General features: G+C 43.6%; 1 long non-coding RNA gene and 1 pseudogene across 1 annotated transcript; one reads left to right on the forward strand and one right to left on the reverse strand.

Moving 5' to 3' along the window:
- Positions 1 to 659: 659 nt before the first annotated feature.
- LOC130105999 (uncharacterized) lies at positions 660 to 10,108 on the forward strand. The gene is made up of 4 exons (XR_008809690.1): positions 660 to 689; positions 9,596 to 9,634; positions 9,780 to 9,860; positions 9,967 to 10,108. It is a non-coding gene; the product is annotated as an uncharacterized LOC130105999 (long non-coding RNA).
- A 6,917-nt stretch (positions 10,109 to 17,025) lies between these two features.
- Positions 17,026 to 19,712, reverse strand: LOC130106017 (uncharacterized; annotated as a pseudogene).
- Positions 19,713 to 20,693: the final 981 nt, after the last annotated feature.

Genomic DNA, 20,693 nt, shown 5'->3' on the forward strand with positions numbered 1-20,693 from the left:
AATATTAAAGCATGTTCTGCGTGTTTCTGTGAATGAGCGCTCAATGTGTGCTCTACTACACACTGAAGCGCGCGTGACGCGTTGTGTTTTCAGCGTCTATGATGAGGACATGCACACATTTGAACTTCATCGCAGAGCTTTTATGAGAGTCACATCACAAGAATTTTACCATTTCATTTGATAAAACTATCATCATTCATTCGTATCATATACACTCACTCACAAACTAGTCTTCATGACAACCTGTCAAAATCAAAGTTTTGTATAACTTGATGAAAATATAACAGAAATATATTAATATTGCACAGTAGAGTATACTTCAAGTAGGCCTAATAATAATAATAATAATAGTTTATTAAAACACACAGAAGCTCAAATGTCTTTAATTTACAACCCACCAAAATAAAAGTTTGTAGAGAGAAATAAAGTAACTCGAGGGAATTATGCAAGAAATTGCATAGTAAGATGTACTTTTTAAAATAATAATAATCAAATCTATTAAAACATAATTTTAAAGGAATATCACTCACGTTTTTAAAAAGTAAATTTTTATTTGTGCTTAATGTTTTAAGGGGGGTTGGGGGGGGGGGGGGGGGTGGGGTTGGGCTGGTATATCACAGTATACTCACTACAAAAAACTAGACTACACCACTGGGATTCCTCAACTATAAACACACACGTTTCTAAAGGTACATCATCACTGTCTTTCTCACATCAGTGCTTTTCAGTGCGTAATGCTAGAGTTATCTTCAGTGTTCACTCATCAACATATGACGGTCATATTCTACAGGATGATTGTCACATTGAGTTGTTGTTTTAGTTTCATTTCATGGACTTTTATGGTGTGTGTAATTAGCGCACTTATGCATATTCTATGACATGTTCAGTATAAACAGTGCGAGTCGTGTGTTCATATCACACTCCGGTTCTTTCACTCGATTCTCCCAGAAAGCATCAGATGAAGACGATATGTTGAGCTCATCCATGCAGTGCATTCACTGTAGAGACATGAACAACACCAAACACACATAAAATACTGCTAGTCCAGTCACAACATTACCACAAAACACACATGTAAAAGTAAACAAAACAAATATACAAAAAAAACCCAGAGAAACACAAAATAAGCCATACAGTCGTAATGAGCTCAGCAACAAGTTTAACATATGTGACCCTGGACCACAACACCAGTCTTAAGTCGCACGGGTATATTTGTGGCAATAGCCAACAAAACACTGTATCGGTCAAAATTGTCGATTTTTCTTTTATGTCAAAAATCATTAGGGTATTAAGTAAAGATCATGATCCATGAAGATATTCCTACCTTAAATATATCAAAACTTTATTTTTGTAAGTGGTTGCAGCACAATCGCCAACAGAAATGGAAACCTTTAAAGGCGATTTTCTCAATATTTAGATTTTTTTAACAGCTCAGATGAAACTGAAGAGAAAATGGCCGACTTCACTTATTTACTCTAATGCTCAATTCGTCTACTTATACTACGCCCTAAAAGTATTTACTCTTTTTGGGAATAAACTAGTAGATGCTTTTGAGCGTGTAGCAGAAGAGTACACAAGCTTTGGGACACACTATCACTTCATACAATCGCGTCTTTAACGGTTGCTCTCTTTCGTTTAGTTACACTCATCCTGTCACACAAACGGACCTGTCAATCATCTTATCAAAGACAAAATTCTCCACATTTAATTTCCTACTGTATCGTAGAGAAATGCAGAAGCGTTGATCTGCAGTCGCGGGTCTGTCATGCGGAGACTCTCCTCATATTAATGCAGAATGATGCATTTATAAGTTAATGGCCAAACGGATCTTTACAAAAGTTGTTATTGCAATTTTTTTTGCAACAATTGTTATTGCAGATGAAATATAAAAGGAATAACATGAAATAAATATTTTATTAGCAGGTTAAACTTTGATGAGTCACTCAAACCTTTATCTAAACCTCTCACCGTTGGTCGCGCATATCCGCCATGTTTTGTAGTTTTTGTTTTACACTTTTTACTCATGTTTGTAGTTTTGAACCAAATCCTCCTCCAAAGCGCAATGGGTTGTGGGTAATATCAGCCGTTATAGTGAGTACGGATCGAAAACACACCAGGAAAACTAGACCATCCGAGGACTTCTGGCACACTCTTCAACACACTACGCTTTGGGACACTTATTTTAATCTCACACACTGTTTAGGAAGGATAGTGTGGACATTGAGACGCAGGGCGAGGCTGTGTTTACCTCCACTCTTTATGCTCATCCCTCGCTAATGTTGCACGAGTGTCCACTACTGGGGAACTCTTGGGCTGTTGGAGAAAATATATTTAAAAAATCTCAAAATAAGTCCAATATCATACTATATAGAGTTGTGTGGTGTGACATAATGCCGCAATGCATGCTGGGAGCCATGAGTTTAATATAATGTGTGAGCATACCATTCATCCATTGACAAGTTACCAGCACAACCTTGCAAAACTGTAAAAACCTCTCATTTACACATAGGATGTGATTCAAAGAACAAACTTTTCTAAATAAGAGCTCATCAAGTCTATAGTTAGCCTACCTCTTATAGTTAGCCTAACGGCTAAGATGCTAAAGGACTTTTTCAAAGACACTAAACCATTTCTGTAACCGAAATATTCAACAGAAGCGTATCAATTACATGTAAGAAAGTGTCAGGAACAGTTGTGTGTATTATTTGTGTAACTTTAGGGAATAAACTGAAAGCCGTGAAAACAACAGTGAACGTCTCGGTTACGTATGTAACCCTAGTTCCCTGATAGGGAACGAGACGCTGCGTCAAACGCTGTGGGAACGCCCCTCCGTTGTGCGTCATGAAGCACGTATGGAATCAGCCCAATGGAGAGACGGAACGTCATAGGCGGGTGACGTCATCGACCAGGAAACTATAAAGCACCCCAAAAACACAAGCGCATCAGCTTCTGATAGGCCTGAAGGAAGCGCTAACGGGAATTCCGGGAGTATGGCAGAACAACGCAGCGTCTCGTTCCCTATCAGGGAACTAGGGTTACATACGTAACCGAGACGTTCCCTTTCAAGGGAACTTCGAGCTGCGTCAAACGCTGTGGGAACGCGAATACCCCCGTCGCCATAGGACCAAGTGACCGTCATGTGAGAACTAGCGCACAGAGGACGAGAGCACCTGTGCCCAAGGGGTAGAACTTAAGTCTAGGTCATAGAACCTAACAAAAGTATGCGGTGAAGACCATCCAGCCGCATCACAAACATCACTCAGGGAAACCCCCGACAATAAAGCTTTGGAAGCAGCCATACTCCTAGTAGAGTGGGCTCAAACATCCAAAGGTGAAGGCTGACCAGCCGACTCATAAGCAAGTGAGATAGCCTCAACCACCCACTTGCTCATTCTCTGTTTAGACGCAGGACACCCTTTCCTGGGTGGCCCGAAACATACAAATAGTTGTTCTGATTTGCTCCACAGGGCAGCTCTGTGGACATAAGCGTCTAACGCCCTAACAGGGCAGAGTAAATTAAGTTTCTCCTGGTCCGATGACATAAATGGAGGAGGACAGAAAGCCTGCAGAACCGTAGGTCTAACAACATTAGTAGGGACCTTAGGAACGTACCCTGGTCTAGGATGCAGAAAAACCTTAACCATGCCAGGCTAAAATTCCAGGCACGAGGGAGAAACCGACAGAGCCTGCAAATCTCCGATTCTTTTTAATGAGGAGATAGCAAGTAAAAAGATAGTTTTAAAAGTGAGAAACTTCTCAGGAACTTCTTCGATAGGTTCAAAAGGAGCTGGGGAAAGACCTTCCATTACAATGGCCAGATCCCAGGTCGGCACCCTCGTACGAACCGCTGGCCTCAGCCTCAAAGTGCCACGGAGGAAACGAGTTATAAGCGGGTGTCTCTCAAGAGAAACTCCACTGAAAGGGACGTGGTAAGCAGCTAGTGCCGCCATATACACCTTTAGTGTGGAGGGGGATAACCCTGTGGAGAAGCGCTTCTGCAGGAATTCCAGCACTGCACCCACTGGGCAGTTAACTGGGTCCTGCAGGTGTTCTCCACACCAAGAAGTGAAAAGTTTCCACTTCAAGGCATAAAGCTTCCTCGTGGATGGAGCTCTGGAGTGAAGGACGGTCTCAACAATCTCGGTTGAGAGACCGGAATCTAAAAGCTGGGCCCCCTCAGAGGCCAAGCCCACAGTTTCCATAACTCTGGGCGGGGGTGAAATATTATGCCGCCCGCCTGAGAGAGTAGATCCCTCCTGACCGGGAGCTCCAAAGGAGAGCCGTCCAGGAGAGAAACCAGGTCCGCAAACCATACTCGGGCCGGCCAGAACGGGGCTACTAATAGTAGGCTGACCCCGTCCTGGCGAACCCTCTCCAGAACTCCTTGTAGCAGAGCAATCGGGGGAAAAGCGTACAGACGTGACCTCGCCACGGCTGCACCATAGCGTCCAACCCCAGAGGGGCTGGATAACTGATGGAGAACCACAGACAACAGTGCGATATCTCCTTGGAAGCGAATAGGTCCGCCTCGGCGCGACCGAAACTCAACCAAAGGAGCTCCACCACCTCGGGGGTGGAGTCTCCATTCCCCCGGCCTCGGCCTCTGCCTCGACAGGGAGACCGCTACCACATTCAAATACCCAGGAAGATGCATTGCTCTCAGTGATAGTAACTTCCCTAGGGACCACAGGAGGACCTGACGGGCCAACTTGTAAAGCCGGCGAGACCGCAGGCCCCCCTGGTGATTTATATAAGAGACCACCGACGTGTTGTCTGACTGAACTAGCACATGAGGACCTCTCAGGTCTGCTAGGAAGTGTTTCAGAGCCTGAAACACTGCCAACATCTCTGGACAATTTATATGCCATGACAGATGATGGTCCTACCACAGACCTTGGGCTGGACGACCACTCATGACCGCCCCCCACCCTGTGAGGGAAGCATCCGTCATTAGCTTACGCGACGACAAAAAAGCCCCTAGCACAGGATCTTTGGATAGGAACCAAGTTTCTTTCCACAAGACCAGAGCACGAAGGCAGCGCCGCGTGACTTTGATCATGCGGAGTGGATTTCCCCACTGGGAGAATCCCTTGGTCCTGAGCCACCACCGCAGCGGTCTCATGTACAACAGGCCAAGGTATAACGTTGGACACTGCTGCCATCAAACCCAACAGTTTCTGAAACTGCTTTACAGTGAGTAGCTGGCCTATCTTTACTGTTTCAAGGCTGAAGAACCGAAGCGATGCGGGTGACCTAATCCCAAACAACGCCCAGAAAAGTGGTCTCCAGGGAAGGAGATAAACACTTTTCTTCGCGTTCAGCCTCAACCCCAACTTCCTGATATGCGCGAGGACGACATCTCGATGTCGAACCACCATCTGCTCCGTAAAGTACGGGGAGATAGCTAGACCGAACGGAAGAACCCTGTACTGGTACGCCTCGCCCCCGAAGGCAAACCTCAGGAACTTCCTGTGTTGTGGAGGTATGGAAATGTGGAAGTAAGCGTCCTTTAGATCTATCGTGACAAACCAGCCCTCGGACCTGATTTGTGACACGACCTGCTTGATAGTGAACATCTTGAATTGAGCTTCCCTACCGAGCGGTTTTATAGGCGCAAATCTAAAATTGGACGCAACCCCCCATCCTACTTTGGAACGATGAAATATCGGCTGTAATAACCTAGCTCCAAACTGGGAGGAGGAACCCGTTCTATGGCCCCCTTTTGAAGGAGCGTTTTCACCTCTTGTTCCATTACCAGAGCCTGCTCGGGGCCCACACTATGGGCAGAACCCCTCTGAGTTTCGGTGGACGACACCTAAATTGGATCGCATAACCTCTTACTACTGTCTGCAGGACCCACTGAGATATTCTTGGAAGGCTTTTCCACTCTGCCAAACAAATTCTACTAAGGGTACCAGTCTCTCGAGACTGGTCTCTGGTGTAATTTGAGCAGCAAACACAGCGCCCTGTAATGGCGCACCGGCAGGGAACAACTGGTTTGACCGCTCTGAGACCCTCCTCTGAGGGAGCGAGCGTCCCTCGGGAAAGCACTCGCTGGGACCGTCTACGCCCCGGCATGAAGGCGGGGTTGGCAGAACAGGCCCCTGAGGACACCGAGGAAGAATGGGCACCGTAAAAAGAGGTGAACACCTTTCTCCCTCGGTGGGGACCGCCCTCAGCATAGCCAATATAACTGTCCTCAAAACAGTTCTATTGCTTTTTTTTATTTTTTATATATATATAAATATTATATTATATTATATTTATTTTTCAAAAAGCTTTGGCTGAGAGTGCCGCGTTTGGTCCCACTGTCCAGCAGGGGGAGCGCGAGACGCGATACTCTGGTTTGCTGCGTGTAACCCAGGTTAAATAGTTGTTTTACAGATATTATTTATTTTTATGTTGCTTGAATTGAATATTATGATTATTCATAAATGTGAAATTCTATACAAAATAATATAAATATATATCTGAATTGAGTTAAGTTATGAGTATCCACCAATCGGAGCGTTTGGTTGCTGGCTCCGCCCCTTGCTTACGAATAGCGTTGCGCAGATTAGACAACAGATGCAGAGCGACGGAGATATCTGATCTGACTAGAGCAATCTGACGAGAGAGTGTTACAATTGAACTGATATAGTTCTTAAACTGTTCAAAGCTCATAAAAACGGAAAAAATCTGAGAAGTAAGATAGTAGATGACCTTTTATGATTGTCAATCGGGCACTTCAGAGTTTACATTGACTCGTGTGGTTGTGTCAGACCGCATGGTGTATTAAGAGTTCACTGCTGACGCCATTTTGTCTGCGCGCGCCTGTGGAAAAAAAAAAAGGAAAAAAAGTGAATGAACAGGCCAGGTTTTTTTTTTCTGTGTGAATTGTTTTTCCAAGATGGATTTCCCCAATTGATGGTGAGCCTCCCACTTCGATTCTGAAGAGATCACGAACTTAGAGGAGAGGACAGTTTTCCGTCTCATTATTCCGTTTCACCTGCTCGGATAAGTAAGAGTACACGTTTTCAGAGACTGATATTTGTTTTTTGGGACTGAAACAGTAACTGTGTTTACACAATTGTGAAAATATAACATTGATCAATATTCCAATTGATATTTCTTGGAAGCAGTGGTTAATGTGTTTGGCCACTGGTGATTGTTTTGTTTTTGTTTTTTCTTTCATTTGCGATCACTTGGATACAGTGAGTGCAATTGTGATTATTGATATGCAAAAAGTTATTTAGAGGGTGCACCCAGGCAATATATAAGTTTTTTGTATATATTTATTTCCTCTGTTGTTTTGTATTGTTATTTTGTGATTGAGGAAACAAAAAAAGAAAATACAAAAGAGAAAGGATCACTAAATACAAAAAGTAAAGTTACCTTTTAAGGTTCAACCTACCTTCTGTCTCTGCCTGTTTTCTCAGCATCACCACCACCACCTCCATTTTCGTACCAAGCAGTCTTCTGATTTTATTTGTCTGGTCCATTAGTGAGTTAATACCCGCTACATGCGCCTATGCGATGAGCTCGTGGACGGCCGGGGCTGCTCCCGCCCAGCAGCCCCTTGGACGTGAACCTTTAATGGAAGAAACCTTTTAAAAGCTGCTGCCTGCTTCTTTTCTTCCTGAAATTATCAATGACAGTATTAACTAAGTCACTGAATAACCCCGCAGGGGAGAGAGGATCATCTAAAAGAAAGCTTCTCTTTCTGTTTCATGTTGGAAAAAAAAAAATCATTTTACCACAAATCGGCAGCCTGACGCAGTTCTCGAACCACGTCAGTACTGCCTCCTCACTCACGCTCACGTCCTTTAGCAAATCAGCCTGGTATATGCCTGCAATATAGACATTGTATGCAGACACGACGCAGCCTGACCTGCCGCCAAATACACTTTACAAAGCCGAAATATTTCATAATGGCTTGGAAGATAATGCCGGTGCTTTAAATGACAATGCAGCCTCGGAAGAGAGAAAGCTCGCAAGCGTCTCTTCTACCCGCGGCAAAGCGCCGTCTTTTCTTTTCAAAACCCTAGCCCCCGCTAAATCTGAATATGTGAATGATTGGGGGCTAAAAATATATATGAAGCCTGCTTCTTCCATAATCTCGACACCTCAGTATGGAGATCATGAAAAAAAACGGCAAGCACCGGCATGGAGGTTGCACACGGGAAGGGAGAAATCTTTCATCTAACTTAGATTTAATAACAGACTCCTGCCTATAGCCACTGGCCACTCAATGCTTAGTTCTGATACAGCTCGAGTGAGAACTTCCATGAGCTCTTCGCTTTCGGGAGTGTTAGGTGGCGAGTCCTCCACATCTCCTCGTCAATACTGCTATTTTTATCTCCTAGTTTTTATAACTAACGTTAGATAGTTGCAGTACTGGTGCCTCAGCCCGGGCGGAAGAAACCGCAGAGCGTGCTTCCAAACCGGGCTGAGACACTGGATCTAACAGGTAAAGGCAGAGATAAGGCAGAGCCCGTCTCTAACCCCGCTGAAAGATCCATTTGCGATCCCCACGATAAGCGTCGCCGCTCAGCCTCGGCAGAAGCGGGACTCGAACCGCGGGGAGCGCGCACCGAGCACTCTCCTCAAAGAGCGCCCGGCGGGAGCGGAGCGTCCATAACAGACGCTCGCAATGCTCGCAGCCAGCCCCCTCGAGAGCTGACTGGGCATCCTGCACTCCCAAACAAACAACACAAAGAACGTGTGTATCCCCGCCCGTTAGATAGCGCGAGCAGGGAGGAACACACTTCTTTAATTCTGTTCGCTCGCCATAGTCTCTCATACAAAATTGTTTGTGTGGTGTAAATGTGATAACTCCTGCCTAGCAAATAGTAAAGACAGACAGTGTTTACATCTCAGACAGATTCACATATAGCGCTCCTTCAGGCCTATCAGAAGCTGATGCGCTTGTGTTTTTGGGGTGCTTTATAGTTTCCTGGTCGATGACGTCACCCTCCTATGACGTTCCGTCTCTCCATTGGGCTGATTCCATACGTGCTTCATGACGCACAACGCAGGGGCGTTCCCACAGCGTTTGACGCAGCTCGAAGTTCCCTTGAAAGGGAAAGACAGAGTTTTTGCAACTTGTCAGTTGAGTTGCCGCCCGTTTCCATGGTAACTCCCTCCGCTCCTGTTTAAAGGGTAACTCAGCATAAACTCAACGTAAATCTCCTACATGAGCGTCTCTAAAGCAATCCTCATAATTCCCAATATTGGCGTCCTATATGGGTCACACATGATATACTGCATAAAGCAGACGAGTCTATTAAAGCCTAGTATGACCCATGTAGGAGGCCGGTTTTAGGAATTATAAGGCTTATGTCACTCATTCAAGCTGAAGGTTTATTTGCAGCAGCTCAACTGTGTTTCACTCTCATATAAACCAGGAATAAATGATACAGTAACACCTCTCTTCTCCACTACTGCCATTCTCCTCCTGACAGCTTGAGATTGAAGTAAGAAGATAATGATGACAGACTCGAGCACATATTCCTCATTTCTGTGATGTGAAGCTCCATTATTATGTGATGATGATGTTGTGTATATGTGGCATTATGTGTTGAACTGAACTAACAGACGTGATCCACAGATCCAGCTGATCGCGCATCAGAAACTGCTGGATTATTATACAGAGGTACGACACGTTCATTTATACTGACAGCTTTATAACATTACACTATCAGTCAGTCTGTAAATGCTTCATCAAGAACTGTTGATAGATGAAGACCCTTGACTTCAGTCATGTCCAGTTTCTCTTCTTCCTCTCATGTTTCCTGCAGTGATTGTGAGTATTGTTGAGATTGCAGTGTTTGCTGCTCCTACTGTGATTCTTCTTCAGATCATCTGTGCAAGAAGAGCTGGTGAGTTTGAGCCGCACACAATCTGAAGATTCACACTCATCTGATCTGAACATCTGCAATCATGAGAAACACATACGAGAGGTCAGGCAATGCTTTTATTTTGCAGGGAGGAAGGACTCGAAGCGCCCGGAGGAAATAGAGATGCCCACAATATTACAATAAAACACGGATGAGTTCAGAATCTGCAGCAATATTTACAATAGCAGAAACTCAGAGGATTGTTCATTGGTTTATTTTCTTCTTCTCAGAAAACAGGGGAAAAAAAGTCTGATCACTTATTTAGATTAAATTTTTTTTACAAATAAAAGACCAGATTTATTTTCATTTATATGGGTTTTATGGATATATTTGCCTACAGTGTAGAAAGTCATTTTCTTGTGCTTCATATGTAAACTGCTGTAAATATAATATTAAATACAGTAATGGACAGACTCAGACTGTATAATCGTCTCTCTGTTCTGTGTGATGGAGATGATCTGAGGATTATTGTATCTTGTTCATTCCTGTTTTTAGCATCTTTTGTTCATTTTGAATGATTGCTACTAATATTCTTAATAAACCTCTGCAGTCGTGTTTAATAAGTCTCCTTTCCTGAGATGTTTGTTACAAATATGATAATATCTCTTTATGAGCTTGTATTGTATCGTAATACATAATAGTTAGTGTGAGTATTAATGAGTCTTTTTGAGCCTACCATGCAGGAAACTGCTAAAATAAGGAAGTGAAACTAGCAGTAATGCTCTCGTGTGCAAAAGAATATCCTTGTGTTCAGAGCAGATGTGTGTTGCAGTGCGGTTCACAATATGCACTTCTCAGACATGTTTAACACACATGTAAAGACACTTCACTGTGGTATTGTGTCAATAAATATCAATGATTTACACACTCAGATTGTCAGGAGTGTGACAGCGCCAAAATGTGTGTTACATGGTTCATGACACTTTAACATATACACATGTAGCGCCTCTCCCTTAGGTTTAAGCGGGAGCGGCCCTGGGTTAGTTTATTGTTAGATCTCTCTAAGTAGCCTCTGAATATTATTAACTTTATTTCAATAAACCCTTATCTCAATATTGGTCTGCTTATGAACAGACTAAAATAAACACAAAGTCTTGTAAGTGAAATAGAAACCTTAAGTTGTTTACTGAAATAAAATAGTAAAATGTGAATAGCAATTGAAAATAAGATTAAAATAAAGACCACAGACACATACACTGTCAAGAGTTCAGGAGAGAAAACAGACCAAACTCTCAGAGATTAATTTGGACTCTGGCTTCATACTGTCATTGTGAAATAGTACTGATCTAAGCCATTACGATCCTAAAAGGGACTTCCGACATGGGTCATAATAGGCTAAAATAGACTGTTGTTTGTGAAATGAGGACAGTTTTACTCTTTTCGATCATCTCATTAAATCATAATTTTCTTAAGCAGTGAATTACCTGTCAGCTTGCACTAATTATGAGACTGCAGTCAGTGTTGCAGAAACAAAGGAGGTAATGATTAGGAATGGGAACTGTAAAATAATATGTTGGGTTCCATTAACGATTATTTTAGTTTAGTTTAACTTTAAGAAAGAAATATTTGGCCAAATTCCATTGCCAAATTATGAGAATTTTAATAATAAACAGATTTGTCTTTACAGCGAGGTGTCTGTGGGCTGTGCTCTTAGTGTGACATTACATGATTTCCGTAGTGTTTTTATAGCTGTGATCTCACTGTTGAGGTCTGGAAACATGACTCACAGTTTGACCACAATAGAGCCGTGATCATCTCTGAACCCAGTTGATGAGTTTAAAGACTGGCTTCTGCTGGTTCTGGCATCGGTCTAGAGAGTTGGCGATCTGTCTTATCTGCTCTTTCAGTGGACACATGGTTCCTCGAGTTTGTGCCTAATCTGCAGTCATCCTCTAGACCCTATCTCCTCACACCTTCTACAAGCCATCTCTCCCACACTTCTACCACTCACACACATCACCAACGCCTCCCTCCATACTGGCATTTCCCTACAGCATTCAAGCAGTAACTCCACTGCTTAAAAAACAACATTAAATACATCACTCATAGAGAGTTACAGACCTGTCTCTCTCCTACCATTCATAGCGAAAACACTTGAACGAGTTGCTTTCAACCAAGTATCATCTTTCCTGTCTCAGAATAACCAGCTGGATGTCAACCAATCTGTCTTCAAGAAAGGGCATTCAACCGAGACTGCATTGCTCTCGTTCACAGAAGCCCATTCTCTCACTCTCCTTCAGGGTCGCATGGAGAGGCGATGTATACAAAGCACATCAACTGACCACAGGGGTTCCCCAGGGTTCAGTGCTTGGACCCCTCCTCTTCTCCATTTACACCACATCACTGGGACACATCATACATGGTTTCTCTTACTTTTCCCGTTCGTCTCGATCTCTCTTTCTGTCGGCTTCTATTGGCCTTAAAGCGTGACTCTGCCAAATATCTCCCGGGGGAGAGGTTTCGCTTAAATAGTCACACGGCGATAGTCAGAGGAGGAAAAGAGCTCTTTTGATGAGGCACAGAATGTTTTTTGCAACAGAAAACATCGGTCAACACTTAAACCAACATTCTTGAGGTTCTCCGCTGGCCGCCGAGGGAACTCTGAGCGAGAATGCGCTCTCTTTGTCGCTGGTCCTCCGTCGTTTACAGACCGCGCTCTTTTCCTCCTGGCACGAACATCGGGAATGCTGCGTCTTTTTATCTGCCGGGCGTCCTAGTTGATGAGGGGCCGGCTTCACAGAGTAGCCGAACTTCTTGTGTGGCCTCTGCCGAAGCAGCGGTTCGGGCCAATTCCCTGGGTGACCTTTTCAGCAGCGGACAGGGCCAGGTGTGCTGCCCGGGAAAGAAAGAGGTGGGTCTTTGCGGGACGTCCGTTTGGCGGCTCACGTCGAGGAAAGAGTTCTGCATCCCAACAGGTCAGGGTGGAGCTAGAAAAATATTTATGGGGTGGCAAGAGGGGGCCAGGAATTTTTGAGGGGTGGCAACATGGCAGACGTATATATATATACTGAATTTAATCACAGTTAGCACAGTTTGATGAGAAATCGTATGTATACACACTACAAAAGGGCATTATTTGTATTATTATTTCTATCTTTTTTTGTGTTGTATGGGGGGTTGGGGTCACCTGTGAGTACAGTGCTGGACTGGGACAAAAAATCGGCCCGGGCATTTTGGCCCAGACTGGCCCACTACATATGATCATAAACACAACCGAACTTTGCACTCCCTTGAATATGTATACCAACTCCTATAAAAACCACTAATGTCATAACAAGTGAATAGGAGTGAGTAAGAGTTAACAGATGAAATAACTACTAAGTTGAACTATAGGCCTACTCCACAGTGATGAATGCTAAAACAAGCTATAAGCTGCATTGGTATAGCAATAGCGTTTTTTCCTACAGGATTTTGGGAAATCTGCGGTGAGTGCACCTCTGTCCCTCTAGGGGGGTTCGGGGGCATGCACCCCCGTAAGAAAATGTTGTGCTTTTTAATGTAAAATACATCAATCTGGTGCACTTTGACTCTGAGAGTTCAAAATAAAGAGCTCCAACCCATATTTAGTGTGCAAATTGAACAAAGAAAAACTCAAAACTCTTTTAGTTGTGATATAGTGTCTGTCTACATTACACTACTATATAATAATAGTTATAATATTATGGCCAGTCCAGCCCTGTGTGAGTATAAAGGCAGGGGTGCGTTTAACTTTTGGAGCCAAGGTGTGCCGACCTTTTTTCCCTTTTTTTTTAATATATTATTTTGTTGAGCACCCAACTTGAGCGTTTTACTGTGGAATACCGTAAGTTAGGCTACTGCATATAAACACCAGACAGATACATGATATATGAAACAGATGTGCTTTACTCATCTCACTTGCACAAAATAAATGCAGTAATATAAAGCATAGAAACGCACAGGTGAAATACACTGAAAATGATATGCATTTAAAAATTTGGTCGGGTTGACAACTTATCTCTCTGGTAATGGAACTCGGTCGCTGTTGTCTCTTGCTCTCGCTGTCTCCCGCTCTCGCGGTCAGATCACCATAAGTTTTCGCCGGAAGTATTTGCCCACACACTAAAGTAGCCTATGAATGTCAACGGTCGTCATATTATGCACGTAGCGAATTCACTGCAGTCGGACATGGGAGATTCGCGCTCGTAAATTGTCAAATTGGCCATAACTTTTAATTCGTTGCTGCCAACTGGGGTGGCAGCAGGGGTGGCAAGGCTTTCTTTTAGGGTGGCATTTGCCACCCCGGTAGATCCGCCCCTGCAACAGGTCAGGGTGGAGCTAGCCTCTTCTGTAAAGACCTCCGACCAGGCACCCGGGTCAGAGGCACTCGTTGACATAGCATCGTCCTCGCCACAGCCGAACGAGACCATTTCCCTCGCTTCAGCCGGAGGTCAGAAACTGTCTTCGGTATATGGCAGTAGAGCTCAGGCGTGCGAGGGCTGGGCCGAGGGCACCAACACCAGCAGCACCAGCACCACCACCAACACCAGCAGCACCAGCACCACCACCAGCAGCACCAGCACCAACACCAGCAGCACCAGCAGCACCATACCACGAAAAAGGCGAGACAGAGAGGACGAGTTTTTGGACTTGATTAGAGAAGACATGGGACTGCAGAGGCGAGGAGAGCACAAGAGAGTAGGAAGAGGGTGGACAGGCTGTTTTCTCTTCTTGAAAGAATGATTGAGAAAATATATTTCTTTACTTATATTTTTTTTACACCACAGGACAGTTTTACTCTTTTCGATCATCTCTTTAAATCATCTATTTTCTTAAGCAGCGAATTACCTGTCAGCTTGCACTAATTATGAGACTGCAGTCAGTGTTGCAGAAACAAAGGAGGTAATGATTAGGGATGGGAACTGTAAAAAATATGTTGGGTTCCCATTGCCAAATGATGAGAATTTTAATAATAAATAGATTTGTCTTTACAGCGAGGTGTGTTTGGGCTGTGCTCTTAGTGTGACATTACATGATTTCCGTAGTGTTTTTTATAGCTGTGATCTCACTGTTGAGGTCTGGAAACATGACTCAACAGTTCGACCACAATAGAGGCGTGATCATCTCTGAACCCAGTTGATGAGTTTAAAGACTGGCTTCTGCTGGTTCTGGCATCGGTCTAGAGAGCTGGCGATCTGTCTTATCTGCTCTTTCAGTGGACACATGGTTCCGCGATGGTCTCTGAGTGTTTGAGTGGACATTTCCACGGTCCACTAAGTTATCTACCAACAGGTTTGCAGGGCTGACTCATGGAAAAAATATTAAGAAACTTTTTTACGCTAGAGTACTTTTAATAACCACTAATACTGCATAGGGGGAAAAACTACTAGTCATATATTTCAAACCTTTGTTAAGCAAAATTATCTTGCATACTCTAATGTACTATCAAGGTATCAAGAGTAAAAGTAAAGGTATGTATTCTGCAGGAAAAAACTCCTTGTCAGGGATTTTATGATGGTTTTGCATTTATATTACTGCGCATGTTGCACTTTACTTCTGAATATTTTCAAGGTTGATACATTTAAGCTATATACTTTTGTGTAGTTTAATGTAAAACAATGCATCATATTGTAAAATAACATAATTTGTAGTGTTGCTGTCCTGTGTGGGAAAAAGTACTTCACATTTGTACGTGAATACTAACGAAGTAGTTCTTTACATTCCACCACTGGTTATTTTGGTTTATTTTCGCATCAAGGTAATATATAAGTGAACATTTGAACCTTAAATAATAAATATATATATATATATATATACCTTCACATTGGGACACAGCTTTCATGGCCAGCAGGAGCAACACACTCCAACTCTTACTCTACAGCTTTTATAGGAAACAACATGTGGCCTACAGCGCCATCTCCTGACTAATACACAGACACTACATTCCCCCATTACTGAAATCATCTAAATTAAATGAGTAAAACACCTGCGTGACCATAGCAACCTGGAATTATCAGAAATTTATAGGCCTAATAATATTTATTTTTAAGTAAGAAAAAGAGAGGAATTTAGAAATAATTATATTAACATTGCCTATTATATTGTGTGTGATGGTGCCTATAGCAGCATTCGAATGAAGTTTGTTATCAATAAATGTTAAAAGAATATGCTGTGTACATTTCTATCTGTCCCATCCAACAGTCTTTTAAATCCATTCACTGAACATTTATATTTCTAATATTTGTATAAGCCTATTATTATTATTGGTTTCATTTTTTATTTTTATTTATTACACACACACAAACACACACACTACTACACACTCCAATCGCTGAGACACTAGAATGAATCTGTCAAGCGCGAGTCGAGTCTAGTGAGTCGACCACTGATCTATGGATAGCTCATGACGTCATAAACAGTGAAGCCACCGCGCTGCCATATTGGTATTCCCTAGTGAGCTCACGTGTTCTATTGAATCGATAGGAAATTGTATGATTTGACTGAGAAAACATTGCATAACGAGACACCGTTTTTAAATCTAAAGTCTCCCTGTACATTTTTACAACGCAAACACCCTAAACATTTAAATGGATATTTGTTTAAAGTCGAAAATTATTCCTGCTTATTAAAAATTGCTTATTAATAACAGCAGGAGGCGGTAATGACGTGTTTTATCTTGGGATTTGCCCTTTGAATGAAGAAGAAGCTAGTCGGACTCGGCATAGACGGTATAAGACGGGACTCGGCCTTCACTGAGGAGTTATCTTAACAGGTAAGAAAAACAGTTGGTGCATAAAGATGATGACACTATAATTAAATGGTGAATGCAAAAGTCCTATATTTTTGTGAATTGGTGAATATTCAGGTGAATATTGTTTCATGGCCACGAATTAATAATACCTCAGCACGTTTAACTTATCCGTCGTTTTACTATATTGTGGCCACGTTGTAATTCGTTACATCAAAATGAGGGAGGGAATAAGTTCAACGTGTCCACGATTTATTAAGACAAGGGGACAAATAAGTTATCGTAACAACAAATTATTATATCGTAATAAAAAAAATGTGATCATTAGAATACCTAAATTATGTTGCTTGTAAAAAAGGTTTTTGCCTCAGTCAGTTGAAGGTATGGTACAATGTATGGCAATGCAGATACTTTTCCTAACATTTCCTACAGTCTTTACTTTTACTTATGCCTGCTACCTCTCCTGGGGCATAGGCCACCAACAAGAGCTCTCCAGGCATCCCTGTCTTGGGCTTTTCTCTCCACTTGGCTCCAGGTGTATCCAAGTTCTTTGGTATCAGCTGCCAGATCTCGGCGCCACGTATTTCTTGGCCTTCCTCTTTTCCTTTTGCCTTGGGGATTCCAGGTGAGCGCTTGCCTGGTGAGGTTGGAAGCTTGCTTGCGGAGCGTGTGGCCAATCCATCTCCAGCGTCGTTTCAGGATCTCATCTTCTGCAGGAAGCTGATTGGTTCTCTGCCAAAGGTCCTGGTTGCTGATGGTGTTTGGCCAGTGGATCTGGAGGATTCTTCGCAGACAGGAGTTGATGAAGGTCTGAGCTTTCTTCATTGTCGCCACTGTCGTCCTCCATGTCTCTGCCCCATAGAGAAGGACAGCCTTGACGTTGGTGTTGAATGACCTTTGTCCTTAGGCCCAGTTCCTTTGAGCTCCAGATGTTCCTCAGCTGTAGGAAGGCTGCTCTTGCTTTACATATTCGTGCCTTGACGTCAGCCCCTGCTTGTCGATGACACTGCCCAGGTAGGTGAAGGCCTTTACTTCTTCTAACGCCTCTCCGTCCAACTGGACCGGGTCGTTGTTGGTGTTATTCACCTTGAGGATCTTTGTCTTCTGCTTGTTGATGTTCAGACCTACTTGAGCGGAGGTGGCAGCTGTGCTGTTTGTCTTCTCCTGCATCTGCTGTCGGGTGTGGGATAGCAAGGCCAAATCATCCGCGAAGTCCAGGTCGTCGAGTTGTGTGAAGGGTCTCCACTGGATTCCTGTTCTTGTACGTGCTGTTGTAATCTTCATTATCCAGTCGATGGCTAGCAAGAAGAGAAAGGGCGAGAGCAGGCATCCCTGACGAACCCCGGTTCTCACTTCGAAGGTCTCCGTAAGCTTCCCTTCATGGACCACTCTGCTGGTCATACCGTCGTACGAGTTTCGGATGATGTTAACGATCTTGGCTGGCACACCATAATGCCGGAGAAGGTTCCAAAGGGCACTCCTATCCAGGCTGTCAAAAGCCTTCTCGTAGTCTACGAAGATGATGTAGAGGGAAGAGTTCCACTCCAGTGACTGCTCAACAATGATACACAGGGTGGCGATCTGATCCGTACAGGATCTGTCTTTCCGGAAGCTGCTGGTCACGGAGTTGGGTGTCCACCTGGTCCTTCATTCTATTCAGGATAATCCTATTGAACACTTTCCCTGGAATGGACAGTAGCGTAATCCCTCGGTAGTTGTCACACTTGCTGAGGTCGCCTTTCTTAGGTAGCTTATAATGTATCCCTCCTTCCACTCCGTGGGCACCTGTTCCTCCTCCCAGATTTTCTTGAACAACGAGAACAGTATCTCTACCGTTGTTTCCAGGTCTGCCTTCAATGCTTCTGCTGGTATGCTGTCTGGACCTGCTGCCTTGCCGTTCCTCTGCTGGCCTACTGCCTTGCGGATCTCTTCTCTGGTGGGCGCACTGCAGTCTATTTGTAGATCCTCTGCTGCTGGATTGATGGTTGGCGGGTTTGCTGGCATTTGTCTGTTCAACAGTTCTTCGAAGTGTTCCCTCCATCTGTCCATTTGTTGTTCCTCCCCCTTCAATATCTTTCCCTCCTTGTCTTTCACCGGCCTACCTGGCTTGCAGAACTTCCCTGACAGCATCTTTGTGATGGAGTGCAGATCTTTCATGTTGCCATTTCTTGCTGCTTTTTCTACATTACAGTAGACTGGTTGTAAAACTGCAGTGCTTTATATAGTAGTGACATTTGATTGTTTGTTTTTGACCTATTATAAATAGATTTTTTTTAGATGGATATAACTACATTTCAAAATGAGAGAGAGAGAGAGACAGACATGGTCAATGTTTAAAATTGGAGGTTTAATTGTTTTTAATCTTCAGTGAATTCATGCCGGCAAGATTGCTGGAAATTGAAGCTGTTCTAATCTTATCTTATTGATTTTTGTGCAGAACAAGCTTGCCCAGAGTTTTGCGCAGGAGTTTGCCGTGCGATGCAGCAGATGTTTCCTTTGCAAGGAAGTGGAGCCTGATGTTGGTGTAGCTGTCTGCAATGTACTTAATGAGAAAGAAAATATGATTATGTGAATATGAATATGAAGATGTGTGCCTCAAGTTCCTTAAATGCAGAGCCACCATGGAGTTTCAGAACCTGTGTGGATAGCCTGGTTTTAAATTTGCTGTCCAATTCTGAGATGTGCCTTGTGAGTAAGTGCTGTTGAATACTCCTCTCAGCTGTTTTACAGATTTTTAGGACACTGTCTGATGGTCTGATAAGTCCACCTCGGGACTTCACGTTGATGAGGGTGTGTCCAAACTCATCTTGGAATGAGCTCTGTACACTGAGTCCTGATAAACAGGTAGGGCAGTGAATCTTCTTCATAGCTGTTCTGACTACGAAGCCAGCTATGTATCCGACCACAGCCTCTTTAAACATGGACAGACTGGGAAGGCTTGCAGTGATGTAGCTTTCTGTGTTCTCTTCTGCTTCAGGTTGCATATCGCTTCGCCGAAATGACAACATATCAGAAGGTGTTGCCTCCAGTAGAACTGTGCTGTCCAGTGGAGAGCAGTTGCCACTGGCTTTGATGGCATGTCTCACTGCTGACACTTGAACTGCCTCGCTGTGGGATTGTTGTTCCATCCATTAGCTGAGCGAATGGCAGCAAAAAAAAAAGCTCAAGGTGGTCCTGGCTAAATATGTAGGTCAGCAGATATTGTAACTGCGATGTTGGTGGTCTCACATACGCGTCATATAATTGTTTAAAACTTTTTATTGCCACCAGGAAGCCGAGGAAGGCAGTTTTCTTGGCTGTTTCAACAAGGGGTCGTCCGTAAATGCCTGGCTCTTTCAATCCACTTATGTAATTGTAAGCTTCCATTAAGAAAGCCATGTTGTTGTTTTCATTAACGGGCCAGGGGACTTTTAAATCCCCTGGCGATGGGATTTCTGGAATTCATCAGATCAAAAAGGCGGTCAAATGTCTCCAGGAATTGACATGTTGGCTCACAGCCAGCGAACTGGGGGAGCTGCAGGTGTCGCTCTGGAGGGCATCTGCCACACTGGCGCTTAGGGTCTGCGCAGCAAGGTTTACCTTCATTTTTTGACTTTGCCAATCTATATGAGCTGATCTCAGTTTGTTGCCCAGATGTAGCCCTTCGTCCTTTTGCAGTCGATGTAAAGACTTGATGTAATCCCATTTTATGCTCTTTCCACAGGGATCTACAATAATGCCACAGGACCCCAAGGTGTTGCGTACCAGCTTTAGCATATGACAAACATCTAAGATGGCATGGATCCTTCTGTGGCTGTGCGATGAATCTGGGAACCTGGGGTTCAGGTTTGTGAAATGCAAGTCTGCTCCAAGGTCCTTAAGCATGGAAAAATGTGTTGATGGACCATCACACGTCAGGGATACCACTCTCACTCCCACATCTGACAATTTATTGATGCATTGACGCACCAGAGTAGCCCTCTCTGACCCAGTCATTCCATGTGTTAAAAAACAGGCCACTGGAGCTTTCCAGCGGTCATGGATGCAGACAGCCATCAACACAAGTACCTCTGTTGCCATTGGTATGCCTTCATGTGTTATTTTTGTGCCAATGTCTACATAACCTGTCA

The sequence above is a fragment of the Rhinichthys klamathensis genome, unplaced genomic scaffold (genome assembly GCF_029890125.1).
Source record: "Rhinichthys klamathensis goyatoka isolate OS25496 unplaced genomic scaffold, OSU_Roscu_1.1 h1tg000331l_1, whole genome shotgun sequence".
Classification (NCBI taxonomy): domain Eukaryota; kingdom Metazoa; phylum Chordata; class Actinopteri; order Cypriniformes; family Leuciscidae; genus Rhinichthys; species Rhinichthys klamathensis.